The 26,544-nt window shown below is 38.8% G+C and overlaps 1 pseudogene; it reads right to left on the bottom strand.

Annotated features, from left to right (window-relative positions):
- Positions 1-5,551: 5,551 nt before the first annotated feature.
- LOC101430644 (E3 ubiquitin-protein ligase RNFT1-like) overlaps positions 5,552-26,544 on the bottom strand; it is a 132,813-nt pseudogene continuing 111,820 nt past the window's right edge.

Below are 26,544 nucleotides of genomic sequence, written 5' to 3'. Positions count from 1 at the left end.
GAGAGTGTTAAGTATTTCTTGAACTAAGCAAGCATATCTAGCCTTGGGACCTGGCATTCATGTAAACTCTGTTTCTCTTATAATCCTAAGAAAAGGTCTTAGAGACAGCCCCTATGTTAGTTTGCCTGAGCTGCTATGTTAGCTTGCCTGAGCTGTGTGGGTTGGCTTAAATAATGGAAATTTATTGGCTGATAATTTCAGAAGCTAGTAGTCCAACATTAAGATATCAGCAAATGGGAAGTGGATGTGGCTCAACTGATAGAGCATCCGCCTACCATGTAGGAAGTCCAGGGTTCAAACCCAAGGAGTGCCATGCGCAAGGAGTGCCAAGCCATGCAGGGGTGTCCCCCACATAGGGGAGCCTCACGTGCAAGGAGTGCATGCCACAAGGAGAGCTGCCTCACACGAAAAAAGAGCAGCCCAGTCAGGAGTGGCATCTCACACACGGAGAGCTGACACAGAAAGATGATGCAACTAAAAGAGACACAGATTCCCAGTGCCATTGGGAATGCAAGTGGACACAGAAGAACACACAGCAAATGGACTCAAGAGAGCAGAAAACTGGTGGGGGTAGTGGGGGAGGGGAAGAGAAATTAAAAAAAAAAAAAAATAAATAAATCTTTCAAAAAAAAGCAAAGCTTGTTTTCTCCCTGAAATATGTAGCATTTTGGTGCTGGCTGCTGGCAGTCTTTGGGGTACCTTGGCTTGAATTACTATTTTCCATTACATTGTGATGTCCTCTCCTTTCTTGCATCTGTGACTTCTGTGTCCTCTTTTTTTTCCTCCCCCTCCCCCCACACTCCTGTTTTGCTTCCTGTATCCATTCACTATGTGATCTTTCTTGTCTCTTGTTGTCTTTTCTTCTCTTCTTCTCCTCTAGGCTTCACCAGAATTCAATCCCAGGGACTTCCAATGTGAGAGAGACGTTCCCTGTTGCTTGCTTGCGCTACCTTAGTTCCTGGTTTGTTGCATCTTGCATTTGACTCTCCCCTATGTCTCTCTTTGGTTGTGTCATCATCTTGTTGCAACGCTCGCTGTGTGGGCATGCCTTTACCAGGAGGCCCCAGGTGTTGAACCCAGGTTCTCCCATATGGCAGAAGGAAACCTATTTGCTTGAGCCACATCTGCTTCCCATGGGTGCTCTATAAGGCCTCGAGTAATCTGGATGAAGACCACCCTTATTCAGTTGGGTTACACCTTACCTAAAATAACATCTTCAAGAGGTCCCACCTACAATGGGTTCACACCCCCAGGAATGCAGATTAAGGTTAATCTGCATTTGGGTACAAGTTCAATCTACAACAGCCATTACAAAAAAACAACAACCTGTAATCAAACCATATCATGCCTAGACTATCTTTATCCTCCTGCTTAAATACTTTTCTACAAACACTCATTCTTTTTAACTTCAAGAAACATTTATTGAGCATTATTATATATGCTAGCTTTACTGCACATGCTTAGGACATAAAGATGAATAAGATGTGATTCAGGTTTTCAGGGAATCCTAATCCTAAGAACTAATCCTAACTCTAAGGTGGGATCTTGTTGTTTGTTCTGGATATCATTTTAACAGTCCTGAAGTTTGTTCTTTTTTTGCTAAACATTCTATTAGATGCTGTTGGCAATTTTGTTAATGTTTATCATCCTCTGATTTAAATTTTCCTTTCTTTCTCCTCAGAACTTATTTCCCTCACTGAGGTATTTTTATTTCTTATCTTTCTATGGTAATTGTGAAAAATAAACTTTACCTAAATAAGATTTTTATCAGAAAGGCACATAACTCTGAAAGCATGCCAAATTTTTATCTTAGAAGGCTTACGATTTCCCTGAGGCCATAGTAATTGAAAGTCTACCTTTAAAATCTAATTCAAAATTTAAAAATAAGTGACACAAATGTAAATATTATCCCTAATTGCTATAAATGGACTTATAAGTTTTTTTGTATTTGGGACAAAAAGTAACTCTATTAAATTCCAGACTAGTAAATGTATATAAATACAAAAATAATTATAATCATAAGGAAGGGCTGAAAGGCTCATTTAAAATGTAATACATGTAATATTTTACAATAATATGTTTATCTTAGTGTTTTGTACAGGGTAGACACCCAATTAGTAGTTAATTAATTGTTTTATTGTTCTTTTGGGCTTTGCAGTCAGATAAACCTGGATTTGAATCCTGGCCCTGCCACTTACAAGCTGTGTGATGTTTGGGAAATTCTATGTCAAAATTTCCTCATCTTTAATATTGGGATAATAAAAGTAACTTCTATTTAGGGTCATTGTAAGGATTAAGCCAGACAGTACAAGAAAAGTACATAGCACAGTGCTTGACACACTCCAAGTGGTTGATAAATGTTAGATTGTTATTATTATAAATAATGGATGCTAGGAAAGCGAAGCTTTGATCAAAACTCTGATCATTTACACCTATTTTGGGCCTTCTCTGTTATCAGCAGTCCTATTTTTCTAACAGCACACAGAGGTCAGAATGTGATTCCTTGATTCTCTCAACAAAAACAGAGCCTCAATGGTGTTTTATAGACCTCCTGTGGACCCGGCTCCATGCTCCATCTCTGATGAGGCTAACAACATTATGTTCCTCTTGACATCAATCATAACGGTCCAGTACTCTGAAAATAGTGGTTCTTAAGCCTTGTAGTATGACGACTGATTTTAAAAAAAAACTGTAAAACAATTTTTTGAGGAGCTATTATTCATTTAATTGAGGAAACACATAATGGCAAAAAGTTTCTAAGATTTGAGGAATATTTTAAAGTGATTTGTATAAGAAACTCAAATTTTATTTTCCAAGACCCCCAGGTCCTATGAGAGTAGGTTGGATTCATCTTGATCTCCATTTCTAGGACCTGTTACAGGCAAAGTGCTGCTTACTGTTTCCTTGAGTTCCCCACTCTAATTCCTTATGCTTGTCTTTTCTCCTACTTGCTTGCTGTCTGGGATGAGTCCTGTGTCAAATCTGGAAGCTTAGCTCTTTCACCATTTCCCACAAAAAATTAGCCATACACAGAATTTTGTGAAAGTAGTAATTTTCCTTAAGACCTGGGTGGTTTCACCCCTCTCAGTGTTACTCCAGCTTGCTGGTTCTGCCTCTTTCTCCTTTTCCTACTCAGCCTTTCAAAGCCTGTGCTCCCACCAAGGCCCTTTGCACAGATCTAGTGCCCCCCTGAGAAGTAGAGTCCTTTTCTTCCCTCTAACAGCTTCTCCCAGTGTGTCCTTGCTAGATCAGCCTGCCTGCCTTCCCCAACCCATGTAACATTCTACTACCTCTCAATAAAGTACCTATGCTTTTGTATCAATTAGTATTATCATATGCGTTAGGCATATCAATTGTCCAAAGACAAGGGCTGGGGTATGTATGTATTAAAATCTCCTTGTAATAATTGCAGTACCCCAGGGGCCCTAGAACCATTCCCATAAAAATATCTCTACTTATCAATAAACTTTATGGAATAATTTTCCATGGATTTATTTGTGTTTTCATTCTTGTCTGTGCTCTCTTAATAATACCTCAAGTTTGCCCTACTTAAAAAAACTTGGTACATATTTCTATTTACCCTAACTTGTTTCCTTTAAAATTTCAAGTGTCTATCTCCTCCTTTGTTTTCCAGATCTTAGTGAACAAAATTTGTATACTTAAAAGTTTTATAGACATTGATCTTTTCTACTTTTGGCTTTGACCACTCCATACTGAATAATGCTGATTTGTCCCTGTTTTAGCTTTCAGCTCTCTCATGGCACCAATATGGGAACAGTATAAATAGTCAATATTTTCCCTCACCCAACTTTCTTTATACCAATATCTTTTGATGATGGTAGTGATATTAGAAAGGGAGGCAATTGTTCATTTTCTCCCACTGGATTGTTTAAGAGAGTATACTGACATGACATTTAAAAAGTTAGTAGAGACTGTTCTGTAAAAGACTGTTTTTCAGTAAAGACAACTTGGGGATTTCAGTCTCTTCTATTCAGTAAACTAAGACATTAGCTCATTGGCAGTCTTATTTTTTGGGATGCGATAGGAATTATTTGGAACCAGAGGTGTAGCACTATATTTACTTTCCCTGTTCATTATTGTTGAATACTCTTTGAAAATTGGCTCCCTCTCCTGGGAAAAGATCAAACATCACACAGAAATTAATGCTCTAGACCAAAGAGTGGGTTTCAGTGACTGTTGGTGTGTGCAGAGACAACCTCCCCAGGAAGTGGATTTTAGGTTTAAAAATCTAACATTCAGAAAATATTTATTAAACACCTATCGTGTCCATACAAGGTGCTATACTTGTCACCAGGAATATAAAAAAGGTATAAACATTTTAATACTTCCTCATCCCCAGGGGCTTTCAGTTTAGAGTGGAGACCAGACAAGACCAGGTAAGTCAGTATACACATATTAATATAATGAAAAGCAGAGAAGAGTAATTTCCTGAGAGCTGATGAAGGCCAATGGGACTGCAGAGAAGTGAAACGGTCCAAATTATTGGAATCAAGGAAGACTGCATTGATAGAATCTTAGTACTTTGTACAATGGTGAGCAAAAGGACAGGGAGAAAATTCTAGGCAGAGAGCAAGGCATAGAGACAGAAGAGCAAGTAATTGTGTGAAGAAAAGTAGTGGAATTTCAGCCTGCAAAGGTAGGTTGGAACAGGTTAAGAAAAGCCTTCAGTATCAGACTGAGGAAGTTCAGTTACCCCTGATTTTTCCCCCCACACCCATAGATCTGGTGGGTCCTATTTTTATAATAACATGTGTCCTGTTGCATGCTGATTAATCTGTTTATTTGTGTGTGATGGATTTGAGGTCCTTATAAGTCATTTGTTTATATTTCCTTCATAGACACCTAGCATAACACCTACCACATGGAAGGAGCTTGGCAGATATGGCTTTAACTTAAGCCCCCTTTCAAGTTTTATTGTGTTGCATGAATATAATTTATTATCTGAAAACACATGACACACACACACCAGTTTCATAAAGAAGTGGATTTTACAAGTTGAGTTTTTCTCTCAAGGTTATTGACTTTTAGTTTTCTTAGTGAATTTAGTAGGATCCATTTTGATATGAGTTGCAGCTTTAACAGACTGTGAAAGCTGTTGTCAGCTTGGTGATTACATCTCATATTCTCAACTTTGGGGAGCAACAGTGTGTGAAAGTCTTGGATTTTCAATAGCCTTAGAAAAGGAAGATTGCTGGGAGCATCAACTATAGCCGTTTTAAACTTAAAAAATTTAAAAACTGTCTGATGGGTCTCCATTTTTCTAAAGAATGAAGTCCATTTTTTTCTTTCCATGGCATTCATGACTTTTAACTCTTTTCTCCAAGGGAACTTTTTAGCTCATCTTCTGCCATTTTCCCATGTGTCCACGCTGCAGCCGGCTAGAACTTCTCATCCTTCCCAAGCTGTGCCATCTCTTTCAGTCTGTCTGTCATTGCCTGTGCTGCTCCCTTTGCCTGTGTATACATTAGGATAACATAGTGATTGTAACAAAGCCACAAATCACAGGGTCTTGATACAATTAAAATTTGTTTTATTTCAGATAACAGCCAGATATTATCATTCCTAGAAGGTGGCTTTTCTCCCCTGTCTTCAGGGACCCAGATTCCTTCCATCCTGTGGTTCCACCATCTTGAACCATTACCCCCAAGGTTGTCCTAGTTGCCTCCAGTCTAGCCAACTGGAAGGAGAAGGACATGGAGGGTCATGAGTCAGAGGCTAAGAGCACCAGGACTGGAAGGGGGTGGATGTCACTCTGCTCATATTTCATTGACAGGAACTGAGACGCGTGGTTACGTCTAATCATAAGGGAGACAGGAAAGTATTGTCTAGTGGTGTGCCAAGAGAAAAAGGAAACAGTTTGGTAAATTAGCTCTTTCACAGTACTTTCTTCTTGGCACATAGAACATGTGCACCCCTTCCCTGTGAGTCAACTCCAAGACCCATGTAGTCAGTGTAGCAGCTCAAAGTTCAGGATCTCCAGATGTTGCACAGTCCTATTTGTGTGTCTGGATGGAGCTTCCTATGGTGCAGTGAACTATGAATTAAATAGGCAAGGTGTTTGTGCCCCCTCCCTCTCAATATAAAATGGTGAAACAGGGATAGAATAACTAAAATAAAAACTCTCTTTTGGAGAAGAAAAGAATGGAAGACATAGCCATTACTGGTCACTAGTGTTTATGAAATTCTACTGAGCAGGCATTATGAAGATCTACCATGTAGATGAGGGAAATTCTTTGATTAGATTCTGTTTTGCTCTCTGGGAGGAACTTGCTTGGTCTTTCAGGACTCTTGTCCATCCTTTGAAAGGGTCTTCCATATTTTATCCTCCTGGCCACATCTGAAGAGGATATTTGGGAGTGTGTTTTTTCCTGAGGGCTGCACAACTTTTTAAAAAAATAATGTCAGATTTACAGGACTCTTGAAAAATAATACAAAAACCCATACAGAAAACACCAACATATCGACTCTCCTTACCCTCCAATACCCAGATACACCAAATTTAACATTTTGACACATTTGCCATATCTATCTATCTACCTACCTACCTACCTACCTACCTGCCCATCCATATATCATCTATTTTCTAAACATTTGAGAGTAGGTTGTTTTCATCATGTTCCTTGAACACTTAATAATTCTATGTGCCTTTTTTAAGAACAAGGATATTCATTTCCCTAATCACTTTAAAGAAAGTTACCAAATTTAAGAAATTTAATTTTGATATCAGGTTTACAGTCTATATTCCATTTTACCATATTTCCCAATAATGTTTTTTAAAAATAATATATTTTTTAATTTTTAAAAAAAGATACTTAGCTTACATAAATGTTACATAAAAAATATGGGGATTCCCATATGCCCCACTCTCTACCCCTCTCACATTTTCCCACATTAACAACATACTTCATTAGTGTGGTGTATTTGTTACAATTGATGAATACATTTTGGACCATTTTCACTAATCATGGATTATAGTTTACACTTTCTCCTGCACAATTTTGTAAGTTATGACAAGATATATAATAGCCTGTATCTGTTATTGCAATGTCATTCAGAACAATGCCCAAGTTCCCAAAAATGTCCCCATATTATACCTGTTTTTCCTTCTCTCTCCCCTCAGAACCTCCAGTGGCCACTGCCTCCACAGCCGTGATAACAAATAATGCTCTTTTGAGCCCTTTCTCCTCCATTATTAAATCAGTCCAATATTATGTATTGCATTTAACCATCATTGTCTTTTTAGTTGTTCCTTTTTTAAATTTAATTTTTAATTAGAGAAGTTGTAGGTTTACAGAAAAATCATGTAAAAATACAGTTTTCCTATATACCTGACACCCTCTTATTTGCATGTTGCCTTCATGTGGTACCTTTGCTACAGTTGATGAGAGAATGCTATAGTTGTACTATTAACTATACTCCATAGTTAATAGTTTACATTAGGGTGTATTTTTTCCCCAATATACTACGCTTTTATTAACACCTTGGATTAGTGTGGTACATTTGCTGTAATTCAAGAAATAACATTTAATAATTATACTATTAATTATAGTCCATCATTTACAACAGGGTTTACTTTGTTGTACATTTCTTTGTTTTACATTTAAAATTTTATTCTAGTAATATATGTAACCTAAAATTTCCCCTTTTAGCCACATTCACATATATAATTCAGTGCTGGTGAGTACACTCACAATGTCGGGCTCTCATTACCACCATATGGAAACATATCTACAATATGAACCTTCCCATTTCAGTCATTCCCAAGTATAGCATTCAGTGAGATTAATCATATTCACTTTGCACTACCCTCATCACCATCCACTACCAGAAATCTCTCATGACCCCAAATAGAAACCCTATACCCATTGTGCATTAATTCCCTATTCCTCCTTCCACTCCCACCTCCTGGTAACCTGTACTCTGCTTTCTGTCTCTATGAGTTTACATAATCTAGCTATTTCATATAAGTGGAATCATGCAATATTTGTCTGTTTGGGTCTAACTTATTTCACTCAGCATGATGTCTTTAGGGTTCATCCATGTAGTGGCAAGCATCAGACCTTCATCCCTTTTTTTAAAAAAAAGATTTATTTATTTATTTATTTATTTATTTATTTATCTATCTCCCCATCCCCCACCACCCTGGTTGTCTGTTCTCTGTGTCTATTTGCTGCATGTTCTTTGTCCGCTTCTGTTGTTGTCAGCGGCATGGGAATCTGTGTTTCTTTTTGCTGCGTCATCTTGTTGTGTCAGCTCTCTGTGTGTGCGGTGCCATTCCTGGGCAGGCTGCACTTTCTTTTGCGCTGGGCGGCTCTCCTTATGGGGCACACTCCTTGCGCATGGGGCTCCCCTACGTGGGGACACCCCTGCGTGGCAGGGCACTCCTTGTGCGCATCAGCACTGCGCATGGGCCAGCTGCACGCGGGTCAAGGAGGCCCGGGGTTTGAACTGTGGACCTCCCATGTGGTAGATGGATGCCCTACCCACTGGGCCAAGTCCGCCGCCCTTCAACCCTTTTTAAGGCTAATATTCTATTATATGTATATACTACATTTTTAAAATCCATTCATACGTTGGTGGACATTTGGGCTGTTTTTACCTTTGGGCCATTGTGGACAATACTGCTATGAACACTGGTGTACAAATATCTGTTGGAGTCCCTGTTTTCAATTTTTTTGGGTATAAACCTAAAGGTGGGATTGTCAGGTCATATGATACTTTTTTTTTTTTTAACTTTTTGAGCAACTGTCAAGCTGTTTTCCACAGTGACTGCACCATTTTACATTCCCACCAACAATATGTGAGGGTACCTCTTTCTCCGCATTCTTATCAGCATTTGTTATTTTCTGATTTTTAAAATTAATAGCCATTTTAGCGGGTGTGATGTGGTATCTCATTGTGGTTTTGATTTGCATTTATCTAATTCAATAATGAGTTGAGCATCTTTTCTTGTGCTTATTGACTACTTGTATATCTTCTTGGAGAAATGTCTATTCAAGATTTGTCCAATTTTGAATTGGCTTGTCTTTTTGTTGTTGAGTTGTGGGGATTCTTTATATATTCTAGATATTAAACCCTTATCAGATATGGTGGGCTATACAGTTTTCACAGTCTGCTTCCTGCTTTTGCAAATTTGGGGTCCTGAGGATTATTTTAATGTTTGAATTGTCAAAGCTTTTCAGATTGGGATCATGTTTATTTAGGAGCACAATTTATTCAGAAACTTGATAGGTTTCTGATCTGTTAGCTTCTAGTCAGTTCCACATGCCAGTAAATATATCCAAAGTTTTTTTTCTAAATGTCCTTCTCTAGTCTGTTTTATTTATTTGCTTCATCGCCCTCATGTCCTTTTTCTGTTTAATTTTGGCTACATGGAAGGCAATAAGTTTGGGTGGAAAGACCACACCCTAATGCAATCTTTGAAGTAGTGTTGATGGTTTTTAAAAAAATTTAAGCTACTAGCTGACTTGGGTAAGTCCAACAAACTGGAGAGTAGGTGTTGCAACTCTGCTGAGGCACCACACCAGGGAATAGAGAGAGTCTACAGCTGTAGGCAGAATTCCATCCATCAGCCATGTGGGATCTAAACCCCTCTTGATTTAGAGGTGAGTGGACATCGCCATCCCAGGGTTGTCAGGATGGACGAATAAAATATGGGTTAGAGTGGACTTACTGATATTCTACTATAGAATTATTGTGACTCTAGCAATGGAATAAATTATATCATTGATGTGGACATAGTGGCTGTGGGAGTTGCTGAAGGCAGGGAAAGGGAAAATGAGGTATGATATTGGGGCATTTCCGGGACTTGGAGTTGTCCTCAATGATACTGCAGGGACAGATGCAGGACATTATATATCCTGTCATAACACACTGAATGGACTGGGAAAGAGTGTAAACTACACAATAAACTATAATTCATGCAGTTTAGTAGCAACGTTCAAAAATGTACTCATCAAATGCAATGAATGTACCACACGAATGAAAGCAGTTGTCGATGTGGGAGGAGTGGGGGTGTGGGGAGAGGGATATATGGGAACCTCTTATATTTTTTATTTTTTTATTTTTTTTAAAGATTTATTTATTTATTTAATTTCCCCCCCTCCCCCGGCTGTCCGTTCTTGGTGTCTATTTGTTGCGTCTTGTTTCTTTGTCCGCTTCTGCCCCCGCCAGCGGCACAGGAAGTGTGGGCGGCGCCACTCCTGGGCAGGCTGCAATTTCCTTTCACGCTGGGCGGCTTTCCTCACGGGGGCACTCCTTGCGCGTGGGGGCTCCCCCATGCGGGGGACACCCCTGCGCGGCACGGCACTCCCTGCGCGCATCAGCACCGCGCATGGCCAGCTCCACACGGGTCGAGGAGGCCCGGGGTTCGAACCACGGACCTCCCATATGGTAGACGGACGCCCCAACCACTGGGCCAAAGTCCGTTTCCCTCTTATATTTTTTAATGTAACATTTTGTGTGATCTATGTATTTTTCAAAAAAAAGATAAAAAAAGAAAAAAAATTAAATTTAACCTCATTGACTGCTAATCATACTATGGAGAATAATACAATATTAAAATGTATCATCCCAATATTAAGAAGACATTGGATGAGCACCAAGAAGAATTTGAAAGCATACATAGAAAAATAGCAGATCTTATGGGAACGAAAGATACAATCAATGAAATTAAAAAAACATTGGGGGAAGCAGACTTGGCCCAATGGATAGGGTGCCCGCCTACCACATGGGAGGTCTGCGGTTCAAACCCTGGGCCTTCTTGACCTGTGTGGAGCTGGCCCACGCGCAGTGCTGATGTGTGCAAGGAGTGCCGTGCCACGCAGGGGCGTCCCCCATGTAAGGGAGCCCCACGCGCAGGGAGTGCACCCTGTGAGGAGAGCTGCCCAATGCGGCTTGTGATCTTAATAGCTTATAAGACTTAATATATTGAAGGTGTGATGAAGTGGTCCCCTCTTTCATTTGTTTATGTGGTCTGAAATCACAGTTCAGCACAGTAAATGTGTTTTCTCTTTGTTAAACCATTAGGTAATGCACTCTTTGGAAAATATATGCTGACAGATGAGAATAAAGTTCTGAAATAGCTTGACGTATTGAACAAATATCATCCAAGTCTGGACCTTGTCTTTTGCAGGCAGCCACACGGGAACTTGGTGGTATAAAAAATATTCACAAAACCTGTCTGAAAGGTCTCAGATGCCCAAAGTGTCTAAAGTTTTAGAATGATGTAAAGCCAGTAAATATTCCAAGCATCTATCCTGTTATATTGCCAAAACCTCAACAGCTAAAAAGGCAATGAAACCAAACTGGTATGGGACAAAATTGGGTAATACCGACATAATTCTTCTAAAACCATGCACCAGTAAACTTTGGATTGAAAAGGTATGATGGAAGACAGCAACAATAAGTAAGGCATTTTAATTCCATTGAGAGGAATTTAAGAATGAATCTATAATTCCAACAATCCAAAGTACTTTCTTGAAGCTCAAATGATGCAAAGAAAGATTTAAAAAGATTAAGGTGTAATAAAGTGACTGAAAATGAAAAGTGCAATCTAAGAAAGCAGAAGTTCCTTTTAAGATACCAGTCACCAAGCACACTCAATCTTTGACTATCATTCAGGTAGCATCGGATTTACAATCTTTTGCTTTCTTATGAAAAAGTTGTTAGTTTTGAAAGCAATTCCTTCTATTTCTGAAGCTTGGATTTCAGCACATTCTTTAGGCATGGAATTTATCTGGATACAAATATCTCTAGAATGAAGGCAAGAAACTTCTGGCTATCTTGTTATTATGTGCACATTGGGAGATTAAAGTGGCCTGTTGCCTGTGTCCTTTAGGATTGTATAGGTTTGGCTGGCCCTTGAAAACTTTCCCTCTAGTCCAAATTTCTTTGCTTCAGGGCTCTGTATTCTCTCATGATGGTGAGTGGATGAACAGGGGTGGCTTGAACAGCAGGACATACCAATTTACCTCTTCAGTCAGGCCGTAACCTTTAAATTCCACTACGTGCAACTATGGCATGGTTCAGTGGTGGTGGTAGTAACACTGAGTTTTTTAAAAAAATTTTTATTTTAAAAGGAGCTTTGGATTACATAAAAGTTACATAAAAATTATAGGGGAACCATAAGGTACAGTGGTGATCAGAGATGTATTCACCAAATGCAATGAATGTCTCATGATGATGGATGAGATTGTTGTTATGGGAGGAGGAGTGGGGTGAGGGGGTGGGGGGTATATGGGGACCTCATATTTTTTTAGTGTAATATTAAAAAAATAAAGACAAAAAAATTATAGGGGATTTCCATATGCCCTTGGAACATCAGAATTGTCCAACATTGGGTTTTAATGGACTTTCTGCTAAAAGTTTTCCAATCTTATCTCTTAAAACCTGACTTTTTTTGACATTCCTTCCATGTTGTGTGTATCAGTTCTTTATATCACTGAGTTATATTCCATTATACTGATATAGCACAATTTGTTTATTTACCTGATGATGGACATTTAGGTTGTTTCCAGTTTTTGGCTGTTATAAATAAAGTTACTTTGAACATTTGTGTACAAGTCTGTGTGTGGACACATGCTTTCATTTATCTTGGGTAAATCCTAGATGTGGAATGGCTGAGTCATGAGTAGGTATATGAGTAGGTATGAGTTTACCTTTTTAAGGGAAGTGGGACTTGGCCCAATGGGTAGGGCATCTGCCTACCACATAGGAAGTCTGCAGTTCAAACCCCGGGCCTCCTTGACCTGTGTGGAGCTGGTGCTGCACACAGCAAGATGACACAACAAAAAGAGACACAGATTCCCAGTGCCGCAGGATAGAAGTGGTCACAGAAGAACGCACAGCGAATAAATAGAGAGAGTAGACAACTGGGGTTGGAGGTGAAGGGGAGAGAAATAAATAAAAAATAAAATCTTTAAAAAAAAACCAAGGAACAACTTTTTAAGACTCCCAATGTCCTTTCCAAAGTGGCAGCACCATTTACATCCCCACCAGTAGAGTTCCAAATGTTCTACATCTTCACACAACACTTGTGTTCAGTCTTTTTGATTTTAGCCATTCTACTAGGTGTGTGGTATCATATGCATCTACTGGTATCTCATTGTAGTTTTTAAAAAAAATAATTTATTGAAGTATATCACTCATACTTAAATATACATGAACAATAAGTATATAATAATAGTTGTGAACTTACAAAATAAACATATATATAACATCACACAAGACTCTCATAACTCACCTTACCACCAGTAATTTGCATTGTTGTTAAACCTTTTTAACTAATGATTAAAGAGCATTGTCAAAATATTACTACTAACCAAAGTATTTCCCCCCCAACCAACTCTATTATTATTATTATCTTTATATCATTTATGTATTAACATACATTAACAATTAAGTGTATCATAGAAGTTGTGAAATTACAAAGCAAACATGCATAACATTACACAGGGATCCCATACATCAACCCTCAACCAATGCCTTGCATTGTCATGAGACATTTGTTATGAATTATGAAAGAATATTGTCAAAATCTTACTACTAATCATAGTCCTTATCTTACATTTTATTTTTTATATTATACATATTATATTTTTGTATTTATTTTTTGCATATTATTACATATTACATATATTTACATATTATTTTTTAAATATTTTTTTATGACAGAAGTTGTATGTAAACTTATAAAACAATCATGCACATGTGCAGAATTCCAAAAAACACCCCTCCATCAACACACCACACTGTGGTGGAACATTTGCTACAGATAATATAATATCATCTGATTGTTACCATGTCCTTAGTGTACATTTGGCTCACATTTTCCATACTGCCTCATTATCAATACAGTACATCTTTCACATAGATGCAAGAATATTATATTATTATTATTAACCACAGTCCATAAGTCACTCCAGTTATATTTTTCCTATGCTTCTCCACATTCCCAACATCCTGCAGTAGTAATGTACATTTGCTCTAGTTCACAAAGAACATTCTTGCTTATGTACTATCAACCACAATTTTCATCCACCTCCTGGTTAACTGTGCTGTTCAGTTCCTAGATTATTCTCTAGCATTCTGCCAATTGGCATTTACATACCTAGACTATCATTTTCAGCCATATCACCATTTATAAACTAGCTGTTACTCACTATGTGTTACCATCCACTCTATACATTTCCACACTGTTACAGTAAAGCTAATTAAAACTGCTACATACATTAAACATCAGTAGTCCATCTCAGTCCTCCTCTTATCTCCTTTAAGAATCCACAACTTACCACCAGGTCTTTCTTCTCTTGCTCCACCTCAGCTCCTTAGTTCACTGCATCTCATATTATCTCTTCTCTGTGTCTCTTTTTTGTTCTGTCATCTTGCTGCTTGAACTCTCTGTGTGGGTGGCTCCACTCCTGGGCAGTCTGCCCTCTTGCGCGGGGCTGCAGTCCTTGTGCAGAGACCGCTCCTGGCATGGCAGCACCCCAGGTTACCACACAGGCCCAGAGGCCCTGGGTATAGAACCCTGGACCTCCTATATGGTAGGTGGAAGCTCAATCCATTGAGCCATATCTGCTTCCCTTACCACCAGGTCTTGAAAATATTTTCCTACAATTTCTTCTAGAAGTTTTATGGTTCTTGCTTTTATTTTTATTTTTTTGATCCATTTTGAGTTAATTTTTGGATAAGGTGTGAGATAAGGGTCCTCTTTCCTTCTTTTGGCTATGACTATCCATTTCTTTCAGCACCATTTGTTGAATGGATTGTTCTGCCCGACCTGTGTGGATTTGACAGGCTAGTCAAAAATCACTTGACCATACATGTGCACCTGAAATAAGAACAAGGCCTAAAGCAGCAGTGTGCCTAAGAGTTCCCTCCTGAGAGCCTCCGTGTTGCTCAAATGAGGCCAGTCTCGAAGCCAAAATCAGCATGTAAATGCATTGCCTTCCCTCCAGCATGGGACATGATTCCCGGGGATGAGCCTCCCTGGCACCAAGGGATCACTACCAAGTACCAGCTGATGACGTAACTAGGAAATGACCTTGAATAAAAGGTTCAACTCGGACCAGCAGAATATCCCTGTCTACATATAATAACAGGAGTTAAAAATGCTTTTTGACCTAAATCAAGGGGGAAATGGAAAGGACAAATGAGTTTATATGGCTATGAGTCTCTAAAAAAGAGCCTGGAGGTTATCAGAGGGGTTGCCCTTATGCACACCTGAGCAGAGTCTCAGAGACAGATAAAGTAGATACAACCCCAGGTATTGGTTCTTCTGAGGGCTACAGAGACCCACAGGTTTTATGGTCATGGCTGATGGAGTTCACTGCCATGTCAGTTGACCCTTCTTTGGAGTTGGTGTTTCTGTGTGATGGAGCTGGACTCAGATGTGATCTCTTTTCACAAGCCTTTCCTGTTACTTTACCAGAATTGTAGTTGGTGCTGGGTCTTAAGATATATCTAAGATATAGCTGAATCTGGATCTGAATCTCTGGACTGACCATATGATAGCCAGTCCCTGGGCTTCAACAGACTTCAGCTCCTACGCTCTGGTTTATTGGACCTACCCCACTCAGCTAACATGAAGTTGAAGAAGGTCAACCACCATACCATGGAGCCAAGAGTGCCTACAACTGAAAGCAGGAGGATTGCATCCAGCATCCATGTGGAATCTAAGCCCCCTCTTGTCATTGATGTGGAATGGACACAACCAATCCAAGGTCCACAGGATGGAGGAATAGAGTAAGGATTAGAGTGGACTTACTGATATTCTATTCATGAACTATTGTGGTTAGTAATCAAAGAAAATGTGGCATTGGTGTGGAAAAAGTGGCCATGGTAGCTGCTGGGTGTGGGGAATGGGAGGAAGAGATGAGATGTGGAGGCGTTTTCGGGACTTTGAGTTGTCCTGGGTGGTGCTGCAGGGACAATTACCGAACACTGTAGATCCTCCCATGGCCCACTGGATGGAACGTGGGAGAGTGTGGTCTATGATGTGGACCATTGACCATGAGGTGCAGTGATGCTCAGAGATGTATTCACCAAATGCAATAGATGTGTCATGATGATGGGGGAGAGTGTTGCTGTGGGGGGAGTGGTGGTGTGTGTGGGGGGGTGGGAGGGTGCATGGGGACCTCATATTTTTTTGAATGTAATATTAAAAAAAAAATGAATTAAAAAAAAAAAAGAAAAATGGGCAAAGGGCATATCCAAGAAGTCAGAAAAGAAGAAATAAAATGGCCAATAAATACATGGAAAGATTTCAACTTCACTAGAAATCAAAGAAATGCAAACAAAAACAATGATGGGATATCATTTTTACTTATCACAGTAGCAGAGTATGAAGAAATGGGTACTCTCATTCACTGCTCTTGGGAGAGTAAATCTGCCTAGCCTTTCTCTGCACTCTGATAGTATGTGTGAAAAGATTTAGCAATGCTTTTGGCTTTGACCTAGAAACTTCTAGAAATTCATTATAAGAAAGTAATAGGACAAGTGTACAAAGGTGTAAATTTAGAGATATTCACTGCAATATCATTTGTAAAATGGCCTTGGCTGGGTAACCTTTTGCCTGGTTTCCTGTTTCTCTGTGAAGTGAAAGCTGCTTATGTAACACCTCTGTTCCTTCTCCCACTACCTACTCCATTACATTGGAAAAAGAATAACTCGTTTAGTTGGCCAGTCAGGACACGTCCCCCTCCGCTCTCACACATTGGGATTTGCCTGCCTGCAGGTAGCATGTGCTCTCATCAACTCTCTGCCAAGTGGTAGATTTTATGGGGAAGGCAGCTCTGTCTGGCCTGTGTGGGAAACTTGGCATAATTCCAGGTTACCGCCTTAGGAAGGTCATTGGGCTACCCATCTGGCCATCGATGCCAATCCAGCTTTTTTTTGGAAGTAAGGCTATCTTCTTATCTGTCTGACGCCTCCTTATTGCTCAGTTGGTTTTGAACTTGGGCTTCCTGAAACTCCAATAAATAGTAAAAAAAAATAAAAATAAAAACAAAAACAAAATATGGGTATCAAAAAATGTGCACTTTATTAACATGGTGGATCTCTAAAACGGAATATGATGCAGCCATTCAAAATGGTACTATTTATGTATGTGACAGTTTGAAGCTGGGTGGATCTGAGAAATACTGTTCTTAAAGCTAATCCATTCCTGTGCATGGAAACCTAATGTAGATGGGATCTTTTGATTAGATTTAGTTAAGGAAGCTTCCTTTTGATGAGATCACTTCAGTAGGGTGTGACCCTGTATGGGTCTTAATCCTCTTACTGGAGTCCTTTATAAACAGAGGAATAAAAAGCCACATATACACAGAAAAAACCCACAGAAGCAGAAAGGAGTCTCCAGAAGTTGAAACCAATAAACGCGGGAGAGAGAAGCCATAGACAGAGTAGCCTGAGGTCCAGAGGGGAGGGGAGAGATGAGCCAAAGCCACCGTTGTACACTGCCATGCGCCTGATCGTCCACAGTGGCAGCTTGGTGAGAAAGTATCTCTGATGATGCCTTGATGTGGACACTATCATGGCCTCAAAATTGTAAGCTCATAAGTTAATAAAGTCCCATTGTAAAAGCCAACTCATTTCTGGTATATCACATTGGCAGCTTTTAGCAAACTAAAACAAGGTACGTAATGATAAATGAAGAAAGGCAGATTCCAGTTTGGCATTTTGCACGTGGGGAATGCATATGTAGTCTCCTCTCTTCCTCTCTCCTTTCCCTCCTTCCCTTCTACATTTATAGTTTCTAAAATTTCTGTAAAAAGTAAAGTAAAATTCGCCTTCCTGTAGGCTGTTTGCTATATTTAAAGTGGCTGGTACATACTTTGCCTTTTTCTTTGTCCCTCAGGCACAGTTTCATTGGCAGGGGTAAGTTCGACTTAGTGGGATTTAGTTCAGTTTAGAACTGGTTCAGTTTTTCCCAGCTGGACTCCTCCTTCACATGGACATCTCTCACAAGACTAGGCCTCCTGGTGATCTGTAGCTACTTACCCCCTTTTCCGCAGAGATTTGTCTGGTCAAAAATGGGCTTACCACTGGGTCCAAGTTGTGCAATGTCCAGCAGGTGCCTATATTTCATTATTAATGATCGTGGTTTTTTTTTTTTTTTTTTTTTAGCAATGATACAGAACAGGGATCAAGTAGGAGGTTTAGAGCGGGGTTGATTTCATCCTAAGTAACGACTGCAGGTTCTCTTCAGGATTGCTTTGGATTTTGTATATATTCAAGAATTAGTGAAAAAAGAAAAAGATAGTTTTATCTTCTACACAATCAGTGCTAAATCCCAGGAAGGAATTGTTTAACACATCTAAATAAGTAAGATTTCCTATATAATAGCTGCTGAGAGGAAGGAGACGATTTATTGCTTACATATGTTATTTTGGAAATGATCAAGACCAACCTACAAAACAGATAGCTTTTTGCCAGGTATTGTGGAAAGAGAGGGCTTGTTAAATTACTTTATTTGCCAGTTAACACATCACTAGCTGAGCCCCCAAAACTCTGATCATAGAGGAATCTCCACTTGTTTTCACTCTACTGATGAAGATGATGATAATGTTAAAATTAAGTCAGAAAATGTTTCACATCAATGCAAAGAGTTGGTGGAGGGGTGATGTATGAGACCCTGTGTGATGTTACATATGTTTATTTGGTAAGTTCGTAATCTTTACTATACACTTATTGTTTATGTGTGTTCATGTATGAATGACACACTTCAATAAAAATAAAAAAAATTAAGTAGGAAAATTTGAACTTTGAACTGAGGTTTCTCTTAAAATATGCTTGTTTTCTTAAGCTCACAGATAAAGCCCCTAGGGGAAATTTTGGAAAATGAGGAAGTAATTTTACTTGTCAGCGAGGAGTGTTTTAGGTGGTTAGTGGGCAAAGGCTAGGGATGGTAGATAAGTAGCAATTTGCAGGACATTGGTACACAAAGTAGAATTGTTCTTTATTCTGCAGAACTTTAGAATGCCTCATCAGTCACTTAGGTAGGTGAAAAACTTAGTTATAATTATGGTCATAGAGTCTAATAATATTTCACATATAAAATCAGAGCATTTTTAACATGGCTTTAAAACGAAAGGAATATTCTGTGAATAAAATTATGGTGTAAATTGAAGGAAGAGTATACTTGATTCATCTGGAAATTTACCAAGAGTTTTCAATAAGGGAATGCTTAGACACAGCCATACCCGAAGTAAAGTAGTCAATATCTCCACACATGGACCAAATGGGAACTAAACAACCACAAATACAGACTAATACAGGTGTGTTGTACTGGTACTTCAAATGTCAAAAGCAGCATGGCTGCTGAGTGATGTGTTTTTCTGAAGTGGGGTCAGATACTTGTTCCTTATCCATGTCCTTTATGTGACTTCCATGGTAGAACACTCTCTTGCTTTTCCTCCTACCTTACTAGTTGTGTTTTCTCATTCTTGCTTAGGGTTCCTTCTCTTCTTCTTAAGTTCTTTATTTTGGCATGTCCAGGTCTTTGTCCTCAGTTCTCATCTCTATCTACAACCATCTTTGGAAATCTCACCAGCCTCATGGTTTTAAATATAATCTTTATGCCAGTACTTTCATATTTATATTCCCAATCTAGATTTCTTTCCCAAACTTTACATTTGTATTTTTTTTTCTTTTTTTTTTTTACAAAATTTTAGACTTGTATATCAAAATCTCACTTGGATGTCTAGTGGACTGCTCAAACTTATGTCTAAAAGTGAACTCCTTGTGTTCATTCATAAATCTGTTCAACCTCAGCCTTCTTTTCAGTTGATGGCAACTTTATTCCTTTAGTTGGTCAGGGTAAGAACTTTGTAGGCAGGCTTAGCTGCTTTTTTTCATACTTTACATAAAAACACACCAGCAAATCCTGTTGGTTCTATCCAAAATAAATCTAAAATCTGACCCTGGTGACTATCTTTAATGCTACTTAGTAAAAGACACCATTATTTTTCCTCTGGGTTACTGGAATAGCCTCCAAACTAGTCATTCTTTGTCTATACTTGCCACCCTACAGCCTTCTCAACACAGCAGTCAGAGTGATTCTTTCAAAATTGAAGTTATATATATCACTGTTTAAAATCCCTTGAAAGGTTCCCGTTTGACTCAGAGTAAAAGCCAAAGAACTTACAATGTCTACAAGGCCTTGCATCATCTATACCTTTGTTACCTCTTGACCTCATCACTATTGCTTTCCCCTCTGCACACCACATTCAAGCCATCCTGGCTCTCCTGCTATTCCTCTGACATGCTAGGCCTCAGGGCATTTGCTTTAGCCTGCATCTGGAATGCTGTTCTCCTGGATGTCAGTGTGGCTCACTCCCACACCTTCTTCAAATCTTTGTGCAAATCTCACCATCTCAGTCAAGTTTATTCTGACCACTCTATTTAATATTGCAACCTGCTCCTTACCTCTATCCCTGACACTCTTTTCCTTCTACTCAGCTTTATTTTTCCTCATAATATCCATGAGCTTCAAATAGAGCATATTAAATTTATTGTTTCTGATCTATCCTTCCCAACTTAAAATGCAAACACCAATAGGACAGGAGATTGCCTGTTTATCATTTCTCTCCTAAGAGTCTTGAAGAATGCTTGACATGTAGTGGTACTCAGTACAGATTTATGGAATAAATGTAAGACTCACTCAATGAGACTGAGCACATTGCTGCTCTAACCAAATCAGGTTCTCTTATCAAGAAAGAAGGGAGAGTGGCTGTTGGGTAGGCAGTCAACAATATCTGATTCTAAGCTTCTCTGTTATATAGAGAAGAAAATCTGGCTTATGGACTGATTTAGGAGTCACTTGAGGCTTTTCTCAAATCTGGAATACATTTTATTTTATGAAGCAATTTTTAAAGCAGAAGGTGCACTTCTTTGTGGATTGTATGAGAGAGGTAAGGTGCTGAAGTAGTTTCAGCCTTGTAGAGTTCCCTTATTACCAGGGATGGAGCAGTGGTGTGGGGAATAGGTATAAAGACACATGGCTCCCAGCACATAGGGAACACTCAGTAAATATTTGCTGAATTTTTTCCTGGACTATTTATATATCATAAAATATTATGGTTGGAAATAATCTGAGAGGACATATAGCCTCTTCAATGTCCTTCACTGATGAGCAGTGCTTCAACCTCTGCTTGACTCATAGTATCAGGAGATCATGTCCTCAGAAGGAAGCGCATTCTATAGTTAGACAACCCTGATCATTGGAAACATCTTTTATATTAAGCTGAAATCTGCCTTGCTTTAAAGTTTGCCCTTTGGCACTCTAATCCCTCTTTTATGTATATGTATATTTATATGTATATAAAAATAAATCAATTTTATTGATACATATTAATAAAGCATATAGTTCATCCAAAGTGTAAATCAATGTTATTTGGTATAATCACATAGTTGTGCATTCATCACTTCAATATTTATTAGAACATTTTCATTATTTCAATAATAATAATAATAGTAATAAAAAAGAAACAACAAAAAAAGAAAATTCTTCACCTCACAATCTCTGTTTCCCCTGTTGTACATAGCTGCTATTTCTTGCTATTCTTATACAATTATTTATTAAGCAGTTTTATTGTGATGTATTCATATACCATATGATCTATCCAAAGTGTATAATCAATGGCTTTTAGTATAATCACAATGTTGTACATTCATCACCACAGAAAGTTTTAGAACAATTTCATTACTCCAAAGAGAGAAACTCTACACCACTTTGCAGTACCTCTCCAGTCCTACATAACCACTAATCTAATTTCATCTTTATAAATTGATTTATTAATATATTTACATTTTATATAAATGGAATCATACAATATGTAGTACTTTGTGTCTGGTTTCTTTCACTTAGCATAATGTGTTTTTTTTTTTTTTTTTGATATTAACATCTTGTGGTATTAACATACATTTGTTCAGTTTCAAAGAAAAACAGTTTTATATATACAATTTTATCTATATTCATGTTTCACATGCAGTTTTACTATGCTATATAGTCCGACGTAAATATATATTTTTTTATTAGATAAGTGGTGAGCTTACAAAACAATCGTGCATAGTGTTCAGAATTAATGTATATTACCCCTGCACTGACACCTTGCATTTTTGTGGAACATTTGTTAGAGATCATGAAAGACATCATCAGACTGTTCCTACTAACCATGGTCCATGGTTATATTTGGTATATTTTTTCCATACACCCACTATTAACACCATATATTAGTATTGTGCATTTGTTATAAATCATGAGAGAACACTCTCATATTTCTCCTGTTAAGCACTGTTCACTTCTACCACATGGTTCACTGTGTTCTACAGTGCTATGCCTTGTACAATCCATCCAAAGTGTACACTCAGTGGCTCTCAGAGAGTGGCTTTCATCATAGAGTTGTGCAGTTATTGTCTCAGTAAATTTTTGAATGTTTTCCTTAGTCCAAAAGAAAAAAATCCATACTCCCCTATTGTTGACTCTTAGTGTTTTATTTTTTTTAAAGGTTTATTTTGTTTACTCCCCTGCCCCTTGTTGTTTGAGGTCGCTGTCTGCTGTCTGTGTTTATTCACTGTGTGCTCACTGTGTCTGCTCATCTTCCCTTTAGAAGGTACTGGGAACCAAACCTGGGACCTCCCATGTGGGAAAGAGGCACTTAATTGCTTGAGCCACCTCAGCTCCCTGTTTTTTTGTATCGCTCATTGTCTTTCCTCTTTGTGTCTCTTTGTTGTGCTGTTTTATTGCATAAGCTTGCTGCACCTGCTTGTCACGCCAGCTTGCCTTCTCCAGGAGAAGAACCCAGGACCTCCCATGTGGTAGGCAGAAGCCCAACTGCTTGAGCCACATCTGCTTCCCAACCCTTAAGGTTGATATAGTACCTTCTTTAACACTGATGCAAGAATATTATAATATTGCTGTTAACTATAGTTCATAAATTACATTAATTGTATTTTTAAAAAAGATTTATTTATTTATTTATTTATCTCCCCTTCCCCCTTTCAGTTGTCTGCTCTCTGTCCATTTGCTGTGTGTTCTGTGTCTGCTTGCATTCTTGTTAGTGGCACCAGGAATCTATGCCTCATTTCGTTGCGTCATCTTGCTGCATCAGCTCTTCACGTGTGCGGCACCACTCCTAGGCAGGCTGCACTTTTTTCACGTGGGGCAGCTTTCCTTATGGGATGGACTCCTTGCATGTGGGGCTCCCCTATGTGGGGGACACCCCTGCATGGCACTGAACTCCTTGCGTGCATCAGCACTGATTGTGGGCCAGCTCATCACATGGGTCAGGAGGCCCTGGGTTTGAACCCTAGACCTCCCATGTGGGAGGTGGACGCTCTATCAGTTGAACCAAATTTGCTTCCCTAATTGTATTTTTGACCATATTCTTACCACCTCGTAATAACATAGTGTCCCCAGAGGTGGATGAGGATTGTGGGTAATAGTTCAAAACAAGAATACTCTTCTATGAATTGAACAAATGTATGTCACTATTACAAGGTGGTAAGAATATGGTCAAAAATACAATATAATTGTGTATAATTGACCATATAAAAACTATGTTATTAGGTCCCTAGATTATTCTCTAGTTTTCTTTCAGCTGATATTTATGACCCTAAACTGCCCTTTTCAGTTACACTTCCATTTATAAACCAGCTGTGTTAGTTATACTTTCACGACAAAGTCTTTTGAAGAATAAAAGTGTTTAAGTTTGGGGAAGTCCCATTTATCTATTTTTTTCTTTCATTGCTTGTGATTTGGGTATAAGATTTAAGAAACTACTGCCTACCACAGGATTTTTTTTTTTTCTTAAATGTTTACAATCTTCAAATGGCTCCCATCTTCTCATAAAAGCCATTGATCATTATTTATTTATTTTAAATATTTATTTTTAAAATTTATTTCTCTCCCCCCCAGCCCCAGTTGTCTGCTCTCTATGTCCATTTGCTGTATGTTCTTCTGTGACTGCTTCTATCCTTATCAGCGGCACCGGGAATCTGTGTTTCTTTTGGTTGCGTCATCTTGTTGTGTCAGCTCTCCTTGTTTTTGGTGGCATTCTTGGGCAGGCTGCACTTTCTTTCACACTGGGCGGCTCTCCTTATGGGACACACTCCTTGCGCGTGGGGCTTCCCTACGCGGGGACACCCCTGTGTGGCAGGACACTCCTTGCGCACATCAACACTGCACGTGGGCCAGCTCCACATGGGTCAAGGAGACCCGGGGTTTGAACCGTGGACCTCCCATGTGGTAGATGGACACCCTATCCATTGTGCCAAGTCTGCTTCCCCCTACCACAGAATCGTAAAGATGTTTCTGCACATTTTCTTCTAGGAGTTTTATGTTTGTAGCTTTGTGTTTAGGTCCTTGATTGATTTTGAGTTAATTTTTGTATAAGGCATGAGATAGAGGTCTTCTTTCTTTCTTTGGGACATGGATATCAGTTCTCCCAGCACCATTTGTTGAATAGACTATTCTGGCCTAGCTGCATGGGCTTGACAGCCTTGCCAAAAATCGGTTGAAACTAACAAACAAGAAAATGAAAAAATGAAAAAATCAGTTGACCACAGATGTGAGGATCTATTTTTGAGTACTTGATTCAGTTCCATTGGTCAATCTAGCTTTATTTTCGCCCATTTTTAAATTGGATTGCATGCTCTTTTATTGTTGAGTTGTCTGATCTCTTTATATAGCATGGATATCAAACTCTTACTGGAAATGTGATTTCCAAATATCCCAATTTTGCTCCCATTTAGTTGGACTGCCTTTTCACCATTATGACAAACTCCATCTGGTCCTGGGCTTTTCATTTTGGGGAGTTATTTGATGACTGTTTCAATATCTTTACTTGTGATTGGTTTGTTAAGGTCTTCTATTTCTTCTAGGGTCAGTGTAGGTTGTTTGCATGTTCCTAGGAATTTATCCATTTCATCTACATTGTCGATTTTGATAGCATACAGTTGTTCATAGTACCCTCTTATGTTCTCTTTTATTTCTGTGGGCTCAGTAGTAATGTACCCATTTTCACTGTTTATTTATTTTCATCTTCTCTTTTTTTTCCTTTGTCAGTCTATCTAAGGGATTGTTGATTTTGTTAATCTTCTTGAAACCAACTTTTGGTTTTGTTAATTCTGTCTACTGTGTTTTCATTTTCAATTTCATTTATTTCTGCTCTGATCTATGTTATTTCATTCCTTCTGCTTGCTTTGAAAATAGTTTGCCATTCTTTTTCTATTTCCTCCAACTGCTTAGTTAGGTCATTCTTTTAGTCCTTCCTCCCTTCCTCCCTTTCCTTCCCTCCCCTCCCCTCCCCTTCCTTCCCTTCCTTTCCTTTCTTTCTTTGTACTGGGGCTGGGGATTGAATCTGGGACCTTGTGTATGCGAGAAGCCTACTCTCAACCACTGAGTCATATTGGCTCCCCTGAGTTGGCTTTTTCATTTGTTTGCTTGTTCATTTTTTCATTTTTAGGATGCATTGGGGGCCAAACCCAGGACCAAGCAGGTATTCAATCACTTGAGCCACATCCACTCCCCTTTCTTTTTTTTTGAATTTAAGCATTGAGGACTGTAAATTTCTCTCAGCACTGCCTTTGTTGCTTCCCACAGGTTTTGCTATGTTTTGTTCTCATTTTCATTTGTCTGGAGATATTTATTGATTTCTCTTGCAATTTTTTCTTTAGTCCACTAATTAAGAGTGTGTTGTTTAATTTCCATATATTTGTGAATTTTCCCTTTTTAAAAAAATATCCAGCTTTATTCCATTTGATCAGAGAAAGTACTTTGCATAATTTTGATTTTTCAAAATTTATTGATATCTCTTTTGTGACCCAACATATAGTCTATCCTGGGGCAAGATCCATGAACACTTGAGGAGAACGTATATCCTTCTCTTTCGTAGTGCAACGGTCTGTATTGCTTTATTAAATTTAGTTCACTTTTTATATATTCAAGCTCTCTGTTTCTTTATTGATCCTCTGCCTAGATGTTCTATCCAATGATGAGATTGATGTATTGAAGTCTCCAGCTATTAATGTAGAGAAATCTATTTCTCCCTTCAGTTTTGCCAGTATTTGCCTCATGTAATTTGGGGCACCCTGGTTAGATGTATATACACTTATGATTGTTTTAGTTACTGAAAAAATTTTTTTTTTGTTATTGTGTGTGTGCAATATCTTTTTCCAGGCTTTCATTTTAAGTTTATTTGTATCCTTGTATCTAAGGTGAGTCTCTTGTAGACAGCGTATAAATGGCTCATATATATTCTTTTTTTTTTTTTTTTAAAGATTTATTTATTTATTTAATTTCCCCCCCTCCCCTGGTTGTCTGTTCTTGGTGTCTATTTGCTGCGTCTTGTTTCTTTGTCGCTTCTGTTGTCGTCAGCGGCACGGGAAGTGTGGGCGGCGCCATTCCTGGGCAGGCTGCTCTTTCTTTTCACGCTGGGCGGCTTTCCTCACGGGCGCACTCCTTGCGCGTGGGGCTCCCCCACGCGGGGGACACCCTTGCGTGGCACGGCACTCCTTGCG

The sequence above is a fragment of the Dasypus novemcinctus genome, chromosome 9, assembly GCF_030445035.2.
Source record: "Dasypus novemcinctus isolate mDasNov1 chromosome 9, mDasNov1.1.hap2, whole genome shotgun sequence".
NCBI classification, from domain to species: domain Eukaryota; kingdom Metazoa; phylum Chordata; class Mammalia; order Cingulata; family Dasypodidae; genus Dasypus; species Dasypus novemcinctus.
This window is presented reverse-complemented; position numbering and strand designations above follow the sequence as displayed.